The sequence below is a fragment of the Musca autumnalis genome, unplaced genomic scaffold (assembly GCF_047663935.1).
Source record: "Musca autumnalis isolate F117 unplaced genomic scaffold, ASM4766393v1 scaffold_2, whole genome shotgun sequence".
NCBI classification, from domain to species: domain Eukaryota; kingdom Metazoa; phylum Arthropoda; class Insecta; order Diptera; family Muscidae; genus Musca; species Musca autumnalis.
In genome coordinates, this window is record NW_027411755.1 from 127,678,675 (window position 1) to 127,699,656 (window position 20,982).

General features: G+C 41.1%; 1 protein-coding gene across 5 annotated transcripts in view; it reads right to left on the bottom strand.

The window, feature by feature from the left end:
• The window catches only part of LOC141394579 (uncharacterized), an 87,567-nt gene extending 68,583 nt beyond the window's left edge, over positions 1-18,984 (bottom strand). For 2 of the 5 annotated variants that reach the window (XM_073969200.1, XM_073969204.1), the window contains exons 1-2: positions 18,498-18,984; positions 14,266-14,511 (exon numbers count right to left, since the gene is read on the bottom strand). The gene's annotated coding sequence lies outside the window, so the exon portion shown is untranslated. Of the gene's footprint in view, positions 1-14,265; positions 14,512-18,476 lie in introns of all 5 variants that reach the window. The other 3 variants (XM_073969202.1, XM_073969201.1, XM_073969205.1) reach the window with 3 other exon arrangements.
• Between the last annotated feature and the right edge of the window lie 1,998 nt (positions 18,985-20,982).

Here is a 20,982-nt window from a genome sequence, read left to right on the forward strand (position 1 = left end):
GCATATTTTGCATATTTTTTGCATATTTTGTGCATATGCAAAATATGCAAATATGCAAAATAAATACAAAATATGACCCTCCCATTGAATTTAGATTTCTTTGAAACGAATTTTGGTCCAATCAGAATCTTCGTATGTCTGTTATTAAAAAATATGCAAAATCCGATGTCTAATAATCACCCATAAGATGGAGAATTGTGGGTGGGATGCCCGTATAAAAAAAAAAACAAAGAATTATTGTAGAAGCAATCGTATTCGAGAACAAAATAAGGTATTTTAAAAATGTTAAATTATGTATTGTTGCTGCAACAATATATTTTGTGTCATTATGATGTCTGACAAAAAATATATGGTTGAAGCAACAATATATATTTTTAAATTTTTAAATACCCTGTTTTGTTCTCATAATTTCTAATTTCTTTGCCGAAGTCTAGCCATGAGGCTATTTTGGAGCTCAAATGGTTAGGGTGTTTGTTTGCTGTCACTTTGTCTCGTGCTGCCTCGTGAGGTACAGTGCTCCTTATCAAGTAACATCATAGTCTCGTGGTGGAGATGTTCGTGTGGTGCCTTTGAGTGGCAACCAGTGGATATTTTCATATCATTATTTTGTATGGTTTGGAGATTCCTCCATTGTGCCGCTAATGTCAGCTTTATAAATAGTGAGAATAGTCTTTCATATGTTTCCCCCAATTGCTACCAGCTAAGGATTTTGTTCCCCGCATTTTGTCCCCCGCACTGTAGTTGGACTACAGTCTTTAGGAAGGTCATAATCGGCTGGTCTTAAATGCTCATCATGAATTGTGTCATTCGGTCTTTGACAGTGACCAAAGCGCTATAGCGCTGGTTAAGCAGATAGATCTACGCATTGCACGGTCTGTCTGGACTGTAGTGTCACAGTTCGTTCGCCAGACATAACCATCGTGTCAACCCGTCGTTTCTCTTGGATCAGACCATCTTCTCATAATTGTCTCCATCAGCAGACTTCCCGATTTCATCACCTCTAAACGCCGAACTTTCATCAATCATGAGAAAGCTAATTGGCCGAGTTTTAGAGAGTTCACTAATCACCGCTTCAGAGATCTGCACAACCCTTCTGATGTTCGGGTAACGGAAAGGACGGTCCGAGACATCATAACTGCTGCAGTCGCTCGCCATATACGTGCTGGTTGAATAACCGAAGTGGGACAAAACTTCCCAGCAGAGGCGACGGGACTAGCAAACGAGCGTGACTAGCTCCGTCGTGCCAACCCCAGTGACACCAGTGTAAATGAGCTGACGCTGGAAGTTAACAGGTTGAGCATAAACGGAACAAGTGGTTAAATCATCTGAAGAGTTGCAACATTGGAGCAGGGAAAAAGTAAGTTGTGGGCAACGCTTAAGTCACTCTTAAACCCATGAAAGAAGGAAAGAGAGAACTTCAGTCACGTTTGACGATGTTACGTTGACTGATCCGAAAAGATGCGCAAGTTATTTGAATCGACAGTTTATCGAGCACCACGGGAGTGACAGGGAGAAGAGAAGAGTACTACACGCATTAGATATTTTCCTGCCGAGGAGGAGACACCATAATTTACAATGGATGATGTTGCGAGTGCCATCATGAACGCTAAATCATCCAAAGCGTTGGGCCCTAATGCAATCTCCATGGTAATGATAAAACAGGTGGATGAGCCACGAGTTGAATATATCACCAAAGTTACCAACCTGTCGTTAGCCACCCTCATTGTTACCGAAGTCTAAAAAATAGGCAGGGAAATCCTGCTGTGCATCGTACAAGCAGGATTGTCACCAGTAGAAAAGACTATTGAGGCTTTATCCTCCCTAGCGTCAAAAATAGCTATAGCGATGTACGACATCTCCACGCGAATAAGCCGACAACTCAACCAGAACAAGCCGTGCGATAGGGCAGTGTTGGTGGCGCTCGATGCTGACTTTGATACTGTGAAACACTTTACGCTATTTGAGGACATCGAGCAGAACAAGTTTGAAACGTTGGATAATCAATTATATGTGTGGACGCCAGTCGGATATCAGGAACAAGGAGTCTAAGCATCGTAGAGTAAAACAGGGAGTGCCCAAGGTGGGGTGATATATCTGGAACTGTTTAACCTTTACCTCTCCTGTATTCCACCCCCTCCATACGGCATGGAAATCGTAACGTATGTGGATGATTGTACGGACTTGGTGTCGTAAGGAGAAGGTACCCTAACATTTGAGTAATTCTGAACTCCAATTTATTCTAAATAGCCGCAACTAAATTTACGACCAGTCACTCTGTTCACCACATGGACTGCGGAGGTGAACACTGTCATGGTCAATGGTAGCAGAATTCCGACCACAAACAACCCCAAAATTCTAGGGGTCACATTCGACACCATGCTCACGGCGTCCGCGCATATCACACCTATCTGGGACAAATTGAGATGTGGGAACAAGGTTCTCAAGTCCCTAGCCGGCAGGACTTGATGTACACATAAAGAAACTTTGTTGACCACATGTAACGCGATAGATCGGTCTGTGTTAAGCTATTCGGCGCCAGTGTCATCCCCGAATATAAGAGCAACACGATGGGAAAATTATTAAAGCTGTCAGAATGCCGCGCTGAGAACTGCAACATGGTGCCTCCTCATGTCTTCAGTGGACCTTCTACTTGAGGAGATAAAGATTCTTGCATTACAGCAACAATGACGTGCTTCTGTTGCTGCAATTGCTCGGGTATTCCCGTGAGAGCCATCCTAATCACCATATATGGTGGATAGGAGCCCCCAACCCAGGCATGTCAGGAGGGATCTTTGTGAACTAGAAAGAGAGGTCCAACGTTACAATAGAGAACCCGTCTATCAAGCAGGTTTAAATAGCATTCACACGGATGCAGTCACTGATGCCATAAACAATTATCGTGTGAATGCATCTATCGCACCTGGGGAGCGTCAGCTGCCGCGACAAACCAGATTTTTTTGGCTCAATTACGCTCGGGATTGTGCAGCCGTCTAAATTCCTATAGCGAAAGGATCGATGACAGTGTGCAAAACATCTGCCCTGCATGCGGCACAGGCCCTCACGACACACTGCATCTTTTCAACTGCCCTACCAAACCTACTCAACTAACTCCAGTAAATCTGTGGTTACATTCCATCAAAGTAGCCGCATTCCTATAACTAGTGATAGACCCAGAGCCAGATTAAGCAGAAAGTGAACGTAAAAACATAGAATAAAACCCTGTTACCACAACAACAAACCCTACGAAACCAGGTCCGTTGCGTATCTGAGAGACCTGTCCATAGGCCGATAAAGTAGAATTCCAAGATGAGGATGGAATCTCGACAAACAAATTTGTCGAGAATGTGCCCACCGGTCATAAATGGATTGGCTAACGAAAAGAGTTTGCCAGCTGGGAATCCTTGTTTATTATGATAAGAGAGTACATGTTAATCAGGTTTACCTCTTTCATTTGCCTAATAGAAATCCTGATCTCAACAAATTCCCTCTCATTCCGATGTCCACAGAGAACAAATCGAGTTCAACGTCAAAATCAAACCAAATGGTCCCTAAAGGACACATTTGGCAATATTTTTCTATAATTTTAAACCCAGAATATGATTATGCTATTAATTTCTCCTCAAATTTGTTGATAAGACTCTCTTTGATGTATCGCATATTAAAATCTAAAAAAATATTGTTGATACAAAACAACTGCATATAATAACTTATTCATATAAGCTGCGAAAAGTGCTCTTAAAATCTGAATATGATACTGCTGTTGACAATCAATATTCATAAACTTATTTCGATACCAAAACAAAAAACCTTTTGTTTTTGTTGTAGCTTTATTGGTCTATAATAGATATTCAACTATGATGATGATGGCGACCTTCGCACAGTTACGTTCTTTTGTTTATAGTGCTGATTTTGTTGTTGTTGGAGAAACTGATTCATACCTACCTCACCGATATATGCATGAATTAATTAATTAACATATTATCGGCTATCGTCAATTGTACTTAGGCCATGTTATCAAATCGTTCGAATCGAATCAATGAATCGACTCGAATATCGAATATGTGTATCGTCGAGTGAGGAAAACCCCCACATAGTAACAACGCCACACGAACTTCAGTTAGTGGTGGCGGTCGGACAAGCACACAGTACATCACCAAAGTGGCTTATGATAAACGGACAGACGGACTCTGGGGGTCTTCCATTTAATAGTGGGTGTTTTGTAGTATGCCTGGCATAATAATGACGATAATGATGATAGTTTATCATAGTGTCAACAATGAAAAAAAAAAATAAATAATAATATTATCTTTGTTTAGTTAGTTTAAGTTTTTGCTGTTGCAAAAATTTTAAACAAACGCACAAACAGGCACACCGTACCCATTTTGTGCAGCATGATGCCGTCGTCACGACGACGTAAGTTCATCGGTTTAGAAGAAAACATAATTATCTTAACATTCTAGGCACTGCGGACAAAACAAATCAAAATTTGAGTGATTGGTATTAGCTAGGTGTGTGTGACGTAAAGCTTGACAAATATTAGGGGGCGGCATTGTTGCTAAACTACTTCGTCTTGTTCGCTGATATATGGGAGTAGATACGTGAAAGAATTTTAAATATGGCTGAAGTTCCAACTCTGGTAAGATTTCTGAAAGAAAGGGTCTATAGAAACACGTATTCTTTCAGGAAGGGTCTATAGAAGCACCATTTCTTTCAGGAAGGATCTATAGGAGCATCCTTTCTTTCAGGGAGGGTCTATAGAAGCACCCATTCTATCAAGAAGGGTCTATAGAAGCAACCCTTTCTTTCAGGAAGGGTCTATAGAAGCAAACTTTCTTTCAGAAAGACTCTATAGAAACACATTTTCATTCAGGAAGGGTCTATAGATGTCATCCTTTATTTCCGAAGTGGTCTATAGAAGCCAGCCTTTCTTTCAAAAAGGGTCTACAGAAGTACACTTTCTTTTAGAAAAGGTCTATAGAAGCGGTCTTTCTTTCAGAAAGCGTCTATAGAAGCAACCTTTCTTTGAGAAAGGATCTATAGAATCACCGTTTCCTTCAGAAATGGCCTATAAAAACCAACCTTTATTTCAGAAATTGACTATAGAGTTGGAACTCTAGCCAGAGTTGGCGAGGACTGAAACTCTAGCCAGAGTTGGAACTCCTGCCAAAGTTGGAACTCTTGCCAGAGTTTAAACTCTAGCCAGAGTTTAAACTCTAGCCAGAGTTGGAACTCTTGCCAGAGTTGGAACTCTTGTCAGAGTTAGAACTCTAGCCAGAGTTGGAACTCTTGTCAGAGTTGGAACTCTTGTCAGAGTTGGAACTCTAGCCAGAGTTGGAACTCTAGCCAGAGTTGGAACTCTAGCCAGAGTTGGAACTCTAGCCAGAGTTGGAACTCTAGCCAGAGTTGGAACTCTTGCCAGAGTTGGAACTCTTGCCAGAGTTGAAACTCTAGCCAAAGTTGGAACTCTTGTCAGAGTTGAAACACTAGCCAGAGATGGAACTCTAACCAGAGTTGGAACTCTAGCCAGAGCTGGAACTCTAGTCAGAGTTGGAACTCTAGCCTGAGTTGGAACTCTAGCCAGAGTTGGAACTGTAGCCAGAGTTGGAACTGTAGCCAGAGTTGGGACTTCTTCAGAGTTGAAACTCTAGCCAGAGTTGAAACTCTAGCCAGAGTTGGAACTCTAGCCAGAGTTGGAACTCTAGCCAGAGTTGGAACTCTAGCCAGAGTTGGAACTCTAGCCAGAGTTGGAACTCTTGTCAGAGTTGAAACACTAGCCAGAGATGGAACTCTAACCAGAGTTGGAACTCTAGCCAGAGCTGGAACTCTAGTCAGAGTTGGAACTCTAGCCTGAGTTGGAACTCTAGCCAGAGTTGGAACTCTAGCCAGAGTTGGAACTGTAGCCAGACTTGGGACTTCTTCAGAGTTGAAACTCTAGCCAGAGTTGAAACTCTAGCCAGAGTTGGAACTCTAGCCAGAGTTGGAACTCTAGCCAGAGTTGGAACTCTAGCCAGAGTTGGAACTCTAGCCAGAGTTGGAACTCTAGCCAGAGTTGGAACTCTAGCCAGAGTTGGAACTCTAGCCAGAGTTAGAACTCTAGCCAGAGTTGGAACTCTAGCCAGAGTTGGAACTCCAGCCAGAGTTGGAACTCCAGCCAGAGTTGGAGATTTAGCCAGAGTTGGAACTCTAGCCAGAGTTGGAACTCTAGCCAGAGTTGGAACTCTAACCAGAGTTGGAACTCTAACCAGAGTTGGAACTCTAGCTAGAGTTGGAACTCTTGCCAGAATTGGAACTCTAGCCAGAGTTGGAACTCTTGCCAGAGTTGAAACTCTAGCCAGAGTTGGAACTCTATCCAGAGTTGGAACTCTTGCCAGAGTTGAAACTCTAGCCAGAGTTGGAACTCTATCCAGAGTTGGAACTCTCGCCAGAGTTGGAACTCTTGCCAGAGTTGGAACTCTTGTCAGAGTTGGAACTCTAGCCAGAGTTGGAACTCTTGTCAGAGTTGGAACTCTTGTCAGAGTTGGAACTCCAGCCAGAGTTGGAACTCCAGCCAGAGTTGGAACTCTAGCCAGACTTGGGACTTCCTCGGAGTTGGAACTCCACCCAGAGTTAGAACTCTACCCAGATTTGGAACTCTAGCCAGAGTTGGAACTCTTGTCAGAGTTGGAACTCTTGTCAGAGTTGGAAATCTTGCCAAAGTTGAAACTCTAGCCAGAGTTGGAACTCTTGCCAGAGTTGGAACTCTTGCCAGAGTTGAAACTCTTGCCAGAGTTGAAACTCTAGCCAGAGTTGGAACTCTTGCCAGAGTTGGAACTCTTGCCAGAGTTGGAACTCTTGCCAGAGTTGGAAATCTTGCCAAAGTTGAAACTCTAGCCAGAGTTGGAACTCTTGCCAGAGTTGGAACTCTTGCCAGAGTTGAAACTCTTGCCAGAGTTGAAACTCTAGCCAGAGTTGGAACTCTTGCCAGAGTTGGAACTCTTGCCAGAGTTGGAACTCTTGCCAGAGTTGGAACTCTTGCCAGAGTTGGAACTCTAACAAGAGTTGGAACTCTTGCCAGAGTTGAAACTCTAGCCAGAGTTGAAACTCTTGCCAGAGTTGAAACTCTAGCCAGAGTTGAAACTCTTGCCAGAGTTGAAACTCTAGCCAGAGATGGAACTCTAGCCAGAGTTGGAACTCTCGCCAGAGTTGGAACTCTAGCCAGAGTTGGAATTCTAGCCAGAGTTGGAACTCTAGCCAGAGTTGGAACTCTAGCCAGAGTTGGAACTCTAGCCAGAGTTGGAACTTTAGCCAGAGTTGGAACTCTAGCCAGAGTTGGAACTCTAGCCAGAGTTGGAACTCTAGCCAGTGTAGGAACACTAGCCAGAGTTGGAACTCTAGCCCGAGTTGGAACTCTTGCCAGAGTTGGAACTCTTGCCAGAGTTGGAACTCTAGCCAGAGTTGGAACTCTAGCCAGAGTTGGAACTCTAGCCAGTGTTGGAACTCTTGTCAGAGTTGAAACTCTAGCCAGAGTTGGAACTCTAACCAGAGTTGGAACTCTTGCCAGAGTTGGAACTCTTGCCAAAGTTGGAACTCTAGCCGGAATTGGAACTCTAGCCAGAGTTGGAACTCTAGCCAGAGATGAAACTCTACTCAGAGTTGGAACTCCAGCCAGAGTTGGAACTCCAGCAAGAGTTGGAACTCTTGCCAGAGTTGAAACTATAGCCAAAGTTGGAACTCTTGTCAGAGTTGAAACACTAGCCAGAGATGGAACTCTAACCAGAGTTGGAACTCTAGCCAGAGTTGGAACTCTAGCCAGAGTTGGAACTCTAGCCAGAGTTGGAACTCTTGCCAGAGTTGAAACTCTAGCCAGAGATAGAACTCTAGCCAGAGTTGGAACTCTCGCCAGAGTTGGAACTCTCGCCAGAGTTGGAACTCTAGCCAGAGTTGAAATTCTAGCCAGAGTTGGAACTCTAGCCAGAGTTGGAACTCTAGCCAGAGTTGGAACTCTAGGCAGTGTTGGAACTCTAGCCCGAGTTGGAACTCTTGCCAGAGTTGGAACTCTTGCCAGAGTTGGAACTCTTGCCAGAGTTGGAACTCTTGCCAGAGTTGAAACTCTTGCCAGAGTTGGAAGTCTTGCCAGAGTTGGAACTCTAGCCAGAGTTGAAACTCTAGCCAGAGTTGGAAATCTAGCCAGAGTTGGAACTCTAGCCTAAGTTGGAATTCTGAGCAGAGTTAAAACTCGAGCCAGAGGTGGAACTCCAGCCATAGTTGGAACTCTAGCCAGAGTTGAAACACTAGCCAGAGATGGAACTCTAACCAGAGTTGGAACTCTGACCAGAGTTGGAACTCTAACCAGAGTTGGAGTTGGAACTCTAATCAGAGTTGGAACTCTAGCCTAAGTTGGAATTCTGAGCAGAGTTGGAACTCTTGCCAGAGTTGGAACTCTTGCCAGAGTTGGAACTCTAACCAGAGGTGGAACTCCAGCCATAGTTGGAACTCTAGCCAGAGTTGGAACAATAGCCGGAGTTAGAACTCTAGTCAGAGTTGGAACTTAAGCCAGCGTTAGAACCCTAGCCAAAGTTGGAACTCTAGCCAGTTGAATTTGTACCAACTAAAAACTGCAAATATTAACCCTTAAAAATGTAACAAATGACAACAAAAACATGTCAAACTAAATACGATCTCCACACATATGTACGTATGTAATCATATATGTAATTCGTTTATATTTCCTCTGACCTCCACACATATTTTAGTTTAGTCGCTTATTTAGAAAAGAAACAACAAAAACAACACCAAAAGCGACAGCTTAAAGTATTTAACCGAATTTGTGCAATACATGTTGGTTTTGGGAGGGGGGGTTGTTGCTGTTGTTTTACGTCGTTTGTCTTTACAGTTCATAATAAATACAAGTTGCTTGGGAAACATAAGTTCATAAAAAAAGACAAAAAAAAACAAAAACACTATAAACGTAACAACAACATCATTAGCTGATAAATGTATAGCAACACTAAGTTTAACCACCACTAACGACCCAACGACCGACCTAAACAAAAATCAATAGAGGTAGAGGTACGAACGAATGAACGAAAAAAATGAATTGAATGAATGATGGAATAAATCAATGAATGTCACACGCTCGCTGAAAGTGAAAAGTCTACAAACAGAGAAAAAAAAAAAACAAACTACAAAATAAAACGATTATGAAAAGAATACAGCAAAATTACACTCGGAGGCACACACACACTTTTGACATACTTGTTGTGACATGATTGAGGTCAATTAAAATCGATCAAAAAAGAATCAATGTTGCAATCAGAGCCAGCGAGATTGTTGATTGACTAACCATTATCGAAATTCGGAAAGGTCGTGTAAACGTTATTAAATATTGAGGGTTTGTTTTAATATACGAGTTATGCGCCTCATACCTAAAGACACGTGTCTGTCTCTTGAGCAGGCTTACTTGTGGTATTCTGATGAGATGACTGTCAGGTACCTTGAGGTATTTGGCAATCCAGCAAAAGTGTTATCTTGTGATATACGACTTTGATATAATCCCAGAAACATAACTGATGTTAGCAGCCTATTCAAAAGACAGTGTGGGACAAGTTCCACATAACACAACTTTATTGTATTACAAAAAACTTATCTTTGAGACGTTAATATTTCAGCACAATATTCAAGTTTTACCTCATGGTTTATCTCGTTCCCATTCGCTCTAATTCATTATAGAACTAGAAACTTGATAAGATTCATTTGTATATGCACGCACCAACGGTAAAGTCATCCAAGTCCTACTACCAATGGCGCTATAAATGTTGAAAATTAATTAAAAATATATTGTTTTACTATCATTTTTCGCATGAATTTTGTATCATAGCCGTTTAATCTTATAATGGTCCCTGTAATCTCTACAGTTAGAAACTCATTAATAACAGCTGAGAACAAGTACCGTTATCGGGCAAAAAACATTTTAATTAGACGTCATAGTAGTCAATATCGAAATCATGACTGGCTATGGAAATTTTAGTATTGCTAAGGCGATAGATTAGATGGTGTTACTGAAGCTAGAAAATGTGAATCATCATGTTATCATTGTTCATTCTAGTCATGTCAAGTATGGAGAAACTGGAATGGTACAATGGACCGAACAATCGAAATGGATGCCCTTCCTAGCAGAATGTTGTCGTGATGAAATTGCAGATGAAGTGAGAGAATAAAAGCTTTGTTCAAGAACTGAATGAGGCTCTCTTTAAAAACTTTTTACACGACAAATTTGGGCCTTCTGATTGGTTTGTAGGCCGGCTTTGACATTTGTTCCAGTTTTTTGACGTTTTTTTTCATTTTCCGTTCCCGTACTTTTTGAATAAAGTTGTATGTGTATCTCATTTTTCACAGTTCACTATTTTACTACTTTTACCATTGAAAAAGTACGGGAACACACATAAAGTATGAATACCGTCCTCCCAGATCATCCACAACACGTGGCGACAGAAGAACAACAGTTGCCTCAAGAAACGAGTGCCGTTTTGCCGCTACGAAGATCTGGTTGGTACAGCCACTTCAATTCCTTTTGGGACAGATTCCATGACACCATGCAGGACATTTGCCCAGGATGCAATAATGGACTACTTGGGAAGCGGCACTTGTTTAATTCTATCCTGATGGTGTGATCCTCGTCCGAGATAACAGTCTTTACGCGATGGGCACAATTTCCTTCAATATCCAGAAATTGTTTAGCAGTATAAATTGTGATCGGCCAAAGATTATCCAAGTATTGATTTACTACGTAGAAAATCTTTTAATGTCGGGATGTAAGGCGAACGCGTGCCCATCGGTATTCCTAGGTTTGCAGTTAGAGTACCGAATGTATTAGAACGGAACCTCGTTGACAACTAGGCACCTCAACCTCATAGTTGTCAAGTCCTTGCCATGGTAAAGCAGGGCTATGCCATGGTGGGTGGACGAATAATGTCATTTTGAAAAATTAATAAAAAACAACTCCCAACTATCCCACTGATGACAACAACCTCCACGGATAACGATATGACCAGGATCGGAGAGATCCAGTCTACGGAACAGTAGTTTAGGGAGAAGATGGGCATGTTGTACCCACCTTGATTTTGTTAAAGATATTGGGGGGAACATGAGTCTGAGTCAGAGTATTGGTTATGCTGAGTCCGAAGACAGTTTATCTTGAATTTGTCCCAGGGACTGCAGTCGTCGATAAACTGACCTCGGTTTCAGTAGAAAACACTTACCTAATGAAGACAGGACCGAAACCAATAAAAATAGACTTGTTGTTAAGGAGGAACCACGACCTTGTGTCGTATATTGGATGGCTAAAGAAGCGGGGGCTTGTTATAGGTCGATCTACTATCTCAGGAAGTTCATCGGCAGGGAATCCACTTCCATCACGGTTGATAAATATTAATCTCAAGGTGATGAGCAAATACGAAAGGAGATACCCTCACAGACTATATTTGATTTGGATCCACCTCCCATCAGTGTTTCATCTTTGTTAAACTCATCACCTAAGAGAAATCAACAGAGGGCAAATTAAGTTAAACATCAACCAAGATAGACCCTAAAAGCCATGTGGCAAAGCAACCATTGAATTTTTGGTTTTCCGTTTTTAGTTTTTGAGTTTTTTTCATTCTCCTCAGAACATTCATCCATTCAATTTGTTTTTACAATATTCATTTAAATAAATATTCTTTTGTTAAAAGTTTTTATTAAACCAATGCTTTTATAAATATTAGTGCTTTCCACATTGTTGACCTCGTATATTAATTACCATGTCTCGCGAGGAAAATTCGGCAAGCGTAAATACACGCGTTGGTGATGGTGTCAACAACAACGAACAAAATCTTCAATCAGCTCAAATTTGGCTCAACAAATTTCAGCAATAACTGCCATAAAAATTCCACCCTTTTGGAAACAAAATTCCAAATTGTGGTGCATTCAAGTGGAGGCAGTTTTTAAAGTCAACAGAATTACCTTGGCGTGACGTTGGCTACCTCAAAACCCTCTTCAACGGGAGGTGAGTGAGTCGTCGTCATCAGAATACACTCCCCGCATTCCTCCAACAGCAGCCGCACACACAACACTTAACACCATCCGTTGCTTTTTGAACCCTGAAGCTTTCCTATTGCATCAGTCTGTTCAATACAGACCTATCTCGTACATGAAATGTATGGTGGCAGTAGTCAGTTGTGGTACTGCCGAGGTAGAGTTGCTGAACGTATACATCCCGCCGATAAATAGCTGTAATCTAGGTTAAAGACCCAACATAAGCCCGCTTTTTGAAGGTCATAAACGCCTGATCTTGGTGGACCTTAATGCACATCGTGAGATGAAGCATTTGGTCCTTGGAAGCGACCAGAGGGGTACAGTGCTGGCTGAGCAGATTGATAGCTTTACGTTTTGCACGGTCAATTAGGACGTCCCCACCAGAATTAGCGGAGAGTGTCAGATTTCACCAGAAAACCATCGTGTCACTTGCTCTGACAAATGACATAACCTGGCAACTAGTCGTTTTTCTTGGATCAGACCATCTCCTCCTATTTGTCTCCATCAGCAGACCGCCTGATTTCATCAGATTGGAACATTGGAGCAGGAATAAATGAATTGTGCGCAAAGGTTAAGTCACTCTCGAACCTGGAAAAACGGAATATAGGAACTCGGACAAGTTTGACGACATTGCGTTGACTGATCCGACAAGGTACGCAATCGACAGTATGTCGAATACTCCGGGAGTGACATGGCAAAAAGAAGAGTACAACGTCGCATTAAATCTCTTCTTGCCGAGAATGAACCACCATCACCAAGAACGCTAAATCATGCAAAGCGTTGGACCCTGATGGAATCTCCCTGGTAATGCTGAAACAATTATCAACCTGTCGCTATCCACCCACATTGTTTCCGAAGTCGGGTGGTCCCGCTACTGAAGTCAGGCAAGGATGCCAGTAAAGGTGAATCGTACAGACCGATTTCGCTTTTGTCGCCCGTAGCAAAGACCTGTGAGACTTTAGTTCTCCCCAGCGTTAGTTATATCTATACAGTTGCCGATCATCAGCATAGGTTCTGTGAGCAGCACAGCATTGCACATCATTTCCACACATTTTAGTCGAGGACTCAACCAGATCAAGCTATGCGCTGGGACAGTGTTGGTGGCACTCGACTTATCGAAAGTCTTTGATACTGTCAAGCACTCCACGCTGTTTGAGGACACCAAGCAGACAACCTTTCGGGCACATTTGAAAAGCCGGTTAATCAATTATATATGTGGACGCCCGTTGTACGTGGAATTCAGGAACAAGAAGTACAAGGCGCTCCGAGTGAAACCGGGACTTCCCCAAGGTGGAGTGATATCTCCGGAACTGTTTAACTTATACCTCTCATGTATTCCACTCCCTCCAGACGGCATTGAGATCGTAACGCATGCAAATGATTGTACTATCTTGGCATAAGGTACCTTCCCTTATGTCATTTGTGAAAGCCCGAACTCCTACTTGACTGATCTTACCACTTTTCCACGCGAATAATATACCGATATTCATCACTAAATCTACGACCACTCTGTTCACCACATGGGCGGCAGAGGTGAGAACTGACTTGTAGTATGTCATTGTCGATGGCAGCAGAATTCTACTCCAAGATTCTAGGGGTCGCATTCGATAGCATGTTAATGTCGGCCGCGCTTAGATGAAGGAACAAGTTCCTCAAGGCCCTAGTCGGCAGCACTTGGGGTGCAGATAAAGACACTTTGTTGCCCACATATAACGCGATAGGTCGATCTGTGGTAAGCTATAGGGTGCCAGTATGATCCACGAATATAAGTTGAATATATTCAAACCTACCGCCCTGAGAACTGCGACAGGGTACCTCATCATGTCTTCAGTGGGCCATCTACATGAGGAGACAAAGATTCTTGCTCGGGTGTTATAATCACCATATAGTGGATAGGAACCTGACCTAAACATACACAAGTGATTAAGTTATCTTTCAATCTTGAAGTATTTTCTGCATATAAAAATACCTGCAATAGAAATTCTCAGGTAAAAGCAGCGGATCAGCGGAATTCACCATTATAAAGCACCTATTACAATATTATGAGTCCATTGCTTTGAAGTGAATACTTTGGGGTTCTTGATTACGGGAAATGATACTGATTTGGTAATTATCGCTTTGTCATCACCGCCGTACTTAAAGCAGCGTAAAGGATGAGAGTGACTCAATTGTTTGCTTAAATATGTATATATGTATTGAAAAAAAAAACCAACTCACCTGTTGTTATACCCTGCTGGAGCTGGACAGACAGTGCGATAATTGTCTGTTATAAAAATGGCAAACTAAATTGTCAGCACTTTTACAATTATAAATTAATCTTTATAGTTGAAGTGTTTTCGACGTGGAGCAAGTGACGTCGTAGTATCTGCTGCTGCTGGACCCCGCAATAACATGCTGTGAATGTTTGTTTAGCTTTGTTCGTCAAAGTGTATAGCTTGGAATCTTGTATTCTTTTCCATTTTTCTACACCACATGTGAAAAAGAAATTTTGTTTATTTTTTTAATTTATGGTTTGCGTTTTTTTTTTTTTTTGCAAAAACAACAGAAACAACATCGCATCTTATAAATAAAAATACACAAATAAAAAAAATTAAATAATTGAACGACAACAACACAAGGGGACCCCATGAAATGGAAAAACAAAACTAGAATCAACTCAAAGCATCTTAAGAACATGTAGATAGAGAGCGAAAGAAAAACGAAAGATGTAATGGAGAGCAACAGAATTGAAGAAAAAAGAAACGATTCAAATCTATTTAAGAAATATACTTGCCGCCACCGTCTTCTGTTCTGTACAATTTACCAGATTTGATTATCAAAGAGCAAAAAAAACTACACAGAAATTTTGTGTCCCAAACATGGTGTTGTGGGTTAACATATCCTCTGCCCAGCAAACATATTTACATGTTTGTGTTTTTAGTTCTTGGAACGAAAATGTTAGCGAAATTGTAGACTTTATGAGTCGCTGCTATCAAGGAAACAAAGCTCACCATCACCTGTATCTTGCAACGTGCTATGGTTAAGAGATTTTGCGAAGGGATCGTACAAGAAGTGGAGGAGGAGGACTTGCTTGCTTATACACTAGTCTTTTCAGTATAGAACTACCTCGCTTGATCCATACATGAAATGTACGGGGGTAGCATTAAAGTGTGGACTGCCTAGGTAGAGATGACTAATGTGTACCTACCGCCGATGAATAGTTATGTCCTGCGTTATATGCCTAATATTGGTTCGAGGGCAATAACTGCCTGGTGCTTGAGAACTTCAATGCTCATCATGAGCTCTGCCACTGCGTCCTAGGCAATGACCAGAGAGGTGCAGTGCTGGCCGAGCAAATTGATGGCTCTAAATTTTGAATAGTTATCGAAGATGCTACTACGAAGATAAGAGGAGATTGCCACAGCTCGCCAGGCATCACTATTGTGGCACCCGGTCTGATAAATGACATGTCCTGGAGAGCTGGTAGGTGTCAGGTCCGTTGAATTTGCAGTAGTGAAGTGTCGTGTGATATGCGGTGATTGACCACATTTTGGGCATGTGTCTGTTATGTCAGGATTCATCAGGGAGAGATAACTATAGAGGTACTTAGAGATACCAGACCGAAGTTGGGATAGTATCGTTCTGTAGTGCGATTCCCTAACACATTTTTTGAGTTACCGACAAAAATCGATAAAATTAAAAAGCAAAATTATGAATTAAAAGTGTAAATAAAAGTTGACAACACTCTTGCTATCGGTAGAACTTTACGACTACATTCTTTTGTTCGCTAGCTTACCGAATAATATCGTTAATTACCGAAATTATAAGCATTTTAATTTTACCGACATTTGTCGTTAACTCAAAAAATGAGTTAGAATCGCACTACTGGTCCCCTAGGTAGTGTCCTCTCATCCTCAGTTATGGGTGGGGGTCTCCCGCCGAGCACAACACTGCTTGTGAAGATGAGATATGGTCCTCTGCCTCCCTCGTATGAACCTGCCTCAGGGCAATTTTGATGTCATCATTCGATGAGTTTTGAGGGATTTGGAGAATGTTTGGAGCTCCTTATGGAAGACGTGTCTGATCGGCAAATCTCTTTCAGAGGGAGGTCTGGTATAATTTTTGTTGTTTGGGTGGTCTTGGTTGGTGCGTGTCTTGTGCGTGTTGTCTTGTTACTAGAGTGCAATGGGGTTGCGCCGGGAGAAGCTTGGCTTCGTGGGCCTTGGAGTGGCACCCGTTAGCGATGCACAGTGCAGTATTTTGGACCCTTTGAAGATTTCCACATCGTGTATCGCTTAGTCCTGGTGCCCATATCGGGACTTTGTAGTCCATGTGGGGACGGCCTGTGGCTTTGTAGGAGGTCAGGATGGTCTCCTTGTCTTTCCCAGGTACTACCAGGAAGCACTTTGAGTATTTTGTTCCTTTTGCCCCACGTTCCCAGTCACTATCTCCTCAGCCTGTTCACAAAAGTGGAAGAGATTGTCGATTGTTACGCCCAGTATTTTGGGTTTCTTGGTCGTCGGGATTACCTTGTCCGCGGATATGTATGTTTAACTGGGCGTTGAGCTGAGGACTTAGGGTCGGATAGCTGCAGATTTCGTTCTTCGAAGAAGTCTTTAAGGGAGGGGAGGTAACTATTTATGTTTGACTCTGTCTTGGAGCGTTGTTGTTGTAACAGTGTTTTATTATCCTTCATTCTTCTGCTTAATTTGGCTCTGGGTCTGTCTCAAATTCTAGGAATGTGTAACCATAAATCTACTGGCTCTGGGTCTGTCTCCAGTTCTAGGAATCTATAACCATAAATCTACTGAAGTTAGTTGAGTAGGTTTGGCAGGCCAGTTGAAAAGGTGAAGTGAATCGTGCGGGCCTGTGCCGCATGCTGAGCAGATGTTTTGGGCGCTGTCATCGATTCTTGCCCTATAGCTATTTAGACGAATGCCCCATCCCGAGCGTAGTTTAGCCAAAACTACTCTGGTTTGTTGTGGCAGCTAACGCCCCTCAGCTACGATAGATGAGGAGGAGGACCGCATTCATACTATAGTTGCTTATGGCATCTGCGACTGCATATGTATGAATGCTGTTCAAACCGGCTTGTTGATTTAGAAGTTCCCTCGTGTAACGCTGGACCTTTCTTTCTAGACCAAACTGGGCCGCATAGCTTACCACATACCGTACTATCGCGTTATATGTGGTCAACAAGGCTTCTTTATCTGCACCTCAAATGCTGCTGGCTAGGGGTTTGAGGACCTTGTTCCTATCCCAACATCCCAGCTTTGGGTGTTATCGCAGTGAGCACCCCTGTCACAGGCTAGTGGTCAGACTTATCTCACCTATGCGCGCCAGGAGAGATCTATGGGTGACGAGATCCTCTAAATTAACGAGTCTATCACGGAGGCTTGGACAGCATTCACACTGATACTATTGGGCGCAGGCAGTACAAAGGTACAGTATGAATGCCGTAGTCGAAGAACACCTCCTATCTATCGCAGCAGAAGAACGAATGCTGCCGAAGCAAACACGAGTGGTTTTAGTCCAATTCAGATCCCGAATTGATGACACGATACCCTGTCCATGAACTGCATCTGAGTTGACGTTCTGCACTTGTCAGGTCTAAGTTGCAAAATATTTGAATATAGACATATTTGCATTGCTGCAAGATCAATAGCTCGGGAAGTATGGACTTACCCGGGAAATTAATACGTCGTTGTGATCAGAATACCAAGGACTGCCTATGGCACAAATTTCAATCCAATCCGAGAGGTGCCCCTAAACGACACTTGTTCCCATAAATTTGAATTGCTTCAACATCTGATTTCAAAGGTTTTGCTGGGTTACATGAATAAATTGTCTCAATATGGATATTGTTCTAATGTTGCTTTATGTTTTTAATGTTGTTGTTGTCGTTGTCGTTGTTGTTCATTTGGTACCACAACAAGATTTCGGAGAACTATGGTCTTGTTCTATTGTGCGGACATTAAAACTGGATGGGAAGGCGGGCGGGCAATCAACAAAAAAATCACTTGATTTCTTACACAGGTTATTGTTGTTGTTGTTCTTGTTTTTTTTTAAATAAATGACGATGTTGTGGTTGTTCTTGCAATGAATTGTATTTAATAATTTTTGGGTGAAATTATTTTTTGTTCATATCACAAAACAGAAAATAACACACGCTCAGGACTGGCTGACTGCTATTGAAAGAGAATTGATTTAATTTCAATAGATTATGTACAGCAACAAATGCACAAATACTTTATCCCCGCATAAGATATCGTTTCTTCTTCGTCTTTTTCTCATTAACACATTACACTTCAAAATGAAGGAGGATGACGAATATGAACTAATAAACACCACATCGATGGAATGGATGAGGGGAGATTGCGAACAAGATTTACAATAGTTTTTATTTCACTTTTTTTCTGGCAAATGTTATTATCATTTAATTAACATACAGCTAAATGGACAATAGGTACCTTCACACAATTAGAGGAGTTAGAGGAGGCTGGCCCTGATAACGTCGAAAGCAAACACTTGAAAAATATATTTTAGCCACTAGTAAAGTGTGGCATGTTTTTATTGAATGGATTTTTTGCTTCTTTTTTATTTATTCAAATACATTTCTTCAATTAAGGCGATATTTCAAAAGCAAAATGCAATGAGTCGATACAAGAAAAAAACAATGACATTTCTTCCAACTCCTTCGTTCCTTCGTTTGTTTGAGATATACACCAATCAACACCGTACGAAGATAGATGTAATAAACACTATCATCACTATAATAATATTTTGTTTTATTTGTAATTTTTTGCAATTTCTTTTTATTTTTCGCTCATTGGTCAAATTGTAGTTTTTTTATGTTCCCATAATTTATAAACAAACAAAAACTGAACAAATACGCGAACCAGCAAAAAACGTTTGTGTTGCAAACCGACCTGAGTTACTGAGTTGTTTTACTTGTTATGTTTGGGGTATCTTGGTTGTAATATTTGCCTTATGTTTTGGGGAGCAATAACAGTGTTGTCAATATGTTTGTTTGTGTTGTGAGGGGAGCGCGCGAGATAAATAGTGCTATCAACATGCTTGCTTTTGTATGTTGATACCATGGTGAAATAAGAAGGTGTTAAGCATAGTACACACTGACCAACAAAACTGATAGTCATCGGGGTCTATTTCGTTTAAATCAAAGTCTAGCTGAATAATTACTTTCCAGATCTCTAAATAATACTTTAAATATTGCATTTCAACAGTTTTTAGCTAAACAAAAGTGTTTATTTGCCAGAAATTTGTCCTTAAAGTAAGTTGACTGTCAGTTTTGACTGATAGTGTGTACTCCCCTTTACATCAAACCAAACGTCAAATTTGATCACAATAATGCAGTGCTGTGAATTACTTGTTTACATTTTGTATGAGATTTTATTCACAATACTGCATTTTGACAACTAGTCTGAAAATCAGCTGTATCTTCTTATGCTTGGTTTACATTTACGAAATCCACTCGATTTCAACTGTCAATTCCATACCATGGCACAATAAGAAGGTACAGCGCCAAAAATAGCTGATTTTCAGACTAGTTGTCAAAATGCATTATTTTGAATAAAAGCTGTATTCCAGAACTAAAAAGTTTTTACAATTTTTACGACTTTTACACATTTTACTCGAAAAAGCGTTACCGTACACAAAAAAATTGTAAAATGTTCACTTCTCTTTAATCAAAAATGGCGCTGAATGACGCTCTCTTTAAAAACTTTTTACACGACAAATTTGGGCGAGTAAAAAAATAGTAACATGGTTGCCGGCGTCTGATTGGCTGATACGCCGACTTTGACATTTGTTTCAGTTTTTTTTTTTTTACGTATTTTCCATTTTTCCGTTCCCGAACTGTTTCAAAAAACTTGTGTGTCAGAACAAATTTTTTGCAGTTCTCTCTTTTACGAGTTTTACCATTAAAAAGTACGGGAACGAAGCTAAAATCTCATACAAAATGTAAACAAGCAGTTCACAGCACTGCATATTGTGATCAAATTTGACGTTTGGTACAGTGTTCGAAAATAAACACTATGGTATCGTACCGTACCGTTCTGTACCGTACCAAGGTGGATAGGTACACTACGATAGTGTACCGCTCCGGAACACAAACACTAAAAAATATTTTAGTGATACTGTACCGGAATACAACGATAATCGTAGTGTACCGCATGCCGGAGCACTAAAAATCGTAGTGCTCCGACTGCGGAGGACTAAAAATCGTAGTGTTCCGACTGCGGAGCACTAAAAATTTTAGTGTTCCGACTGCCGGATCACCAAAAATCATAGTGTTGGAACACTAAAAAATAATAAAGGTATTATGTTTTCTTAGGAAAATTAAATATTTGGTTAAATTTGATCAAATAAAAATTAAGATAAACTGTTACATCCATGTATGTTTAAATATTTTAAACACATTGCGAAATTTGGTCAAAATTATGAAAAAACTATATTTAGTTATTTGTGGAATGAAGCACAAAGATCGTCGTGTCGGAGCACTAAAAATCGTTTTTTTACCACGTTTTGAAACTATAAGGTAATGAACCATATATGAATTTATTATGATTTCTGAGGAAATTAAATATTTATATATATTTTTTAATAAATAAAAATTAAAAGAAAATGTGAAAAACATCTGATTTGGTTCGTGGACAATGGAGCACTAAAAATCGTAGTGTTCGTCTGCGGAACACTAAAAATCGTAGTGTTCCGACTGTCGGAGCACTAAAAATCGTAGTGTTCCGACTGTCGGAACACTAAAAATCGTAGCGTACCACGAGCCGAAACGCTAAAAATAATGTTAAGATAATCGTCTGTTTATTATGTGAGCACATTGTTTCGATTTTTAGAGATCCGGCAGTCGGAACACTACGATTTTTAGTTATCCGGCAGTCGGAACACTACGATTTTTAGTGCTCCGGCAGTCGGAACACT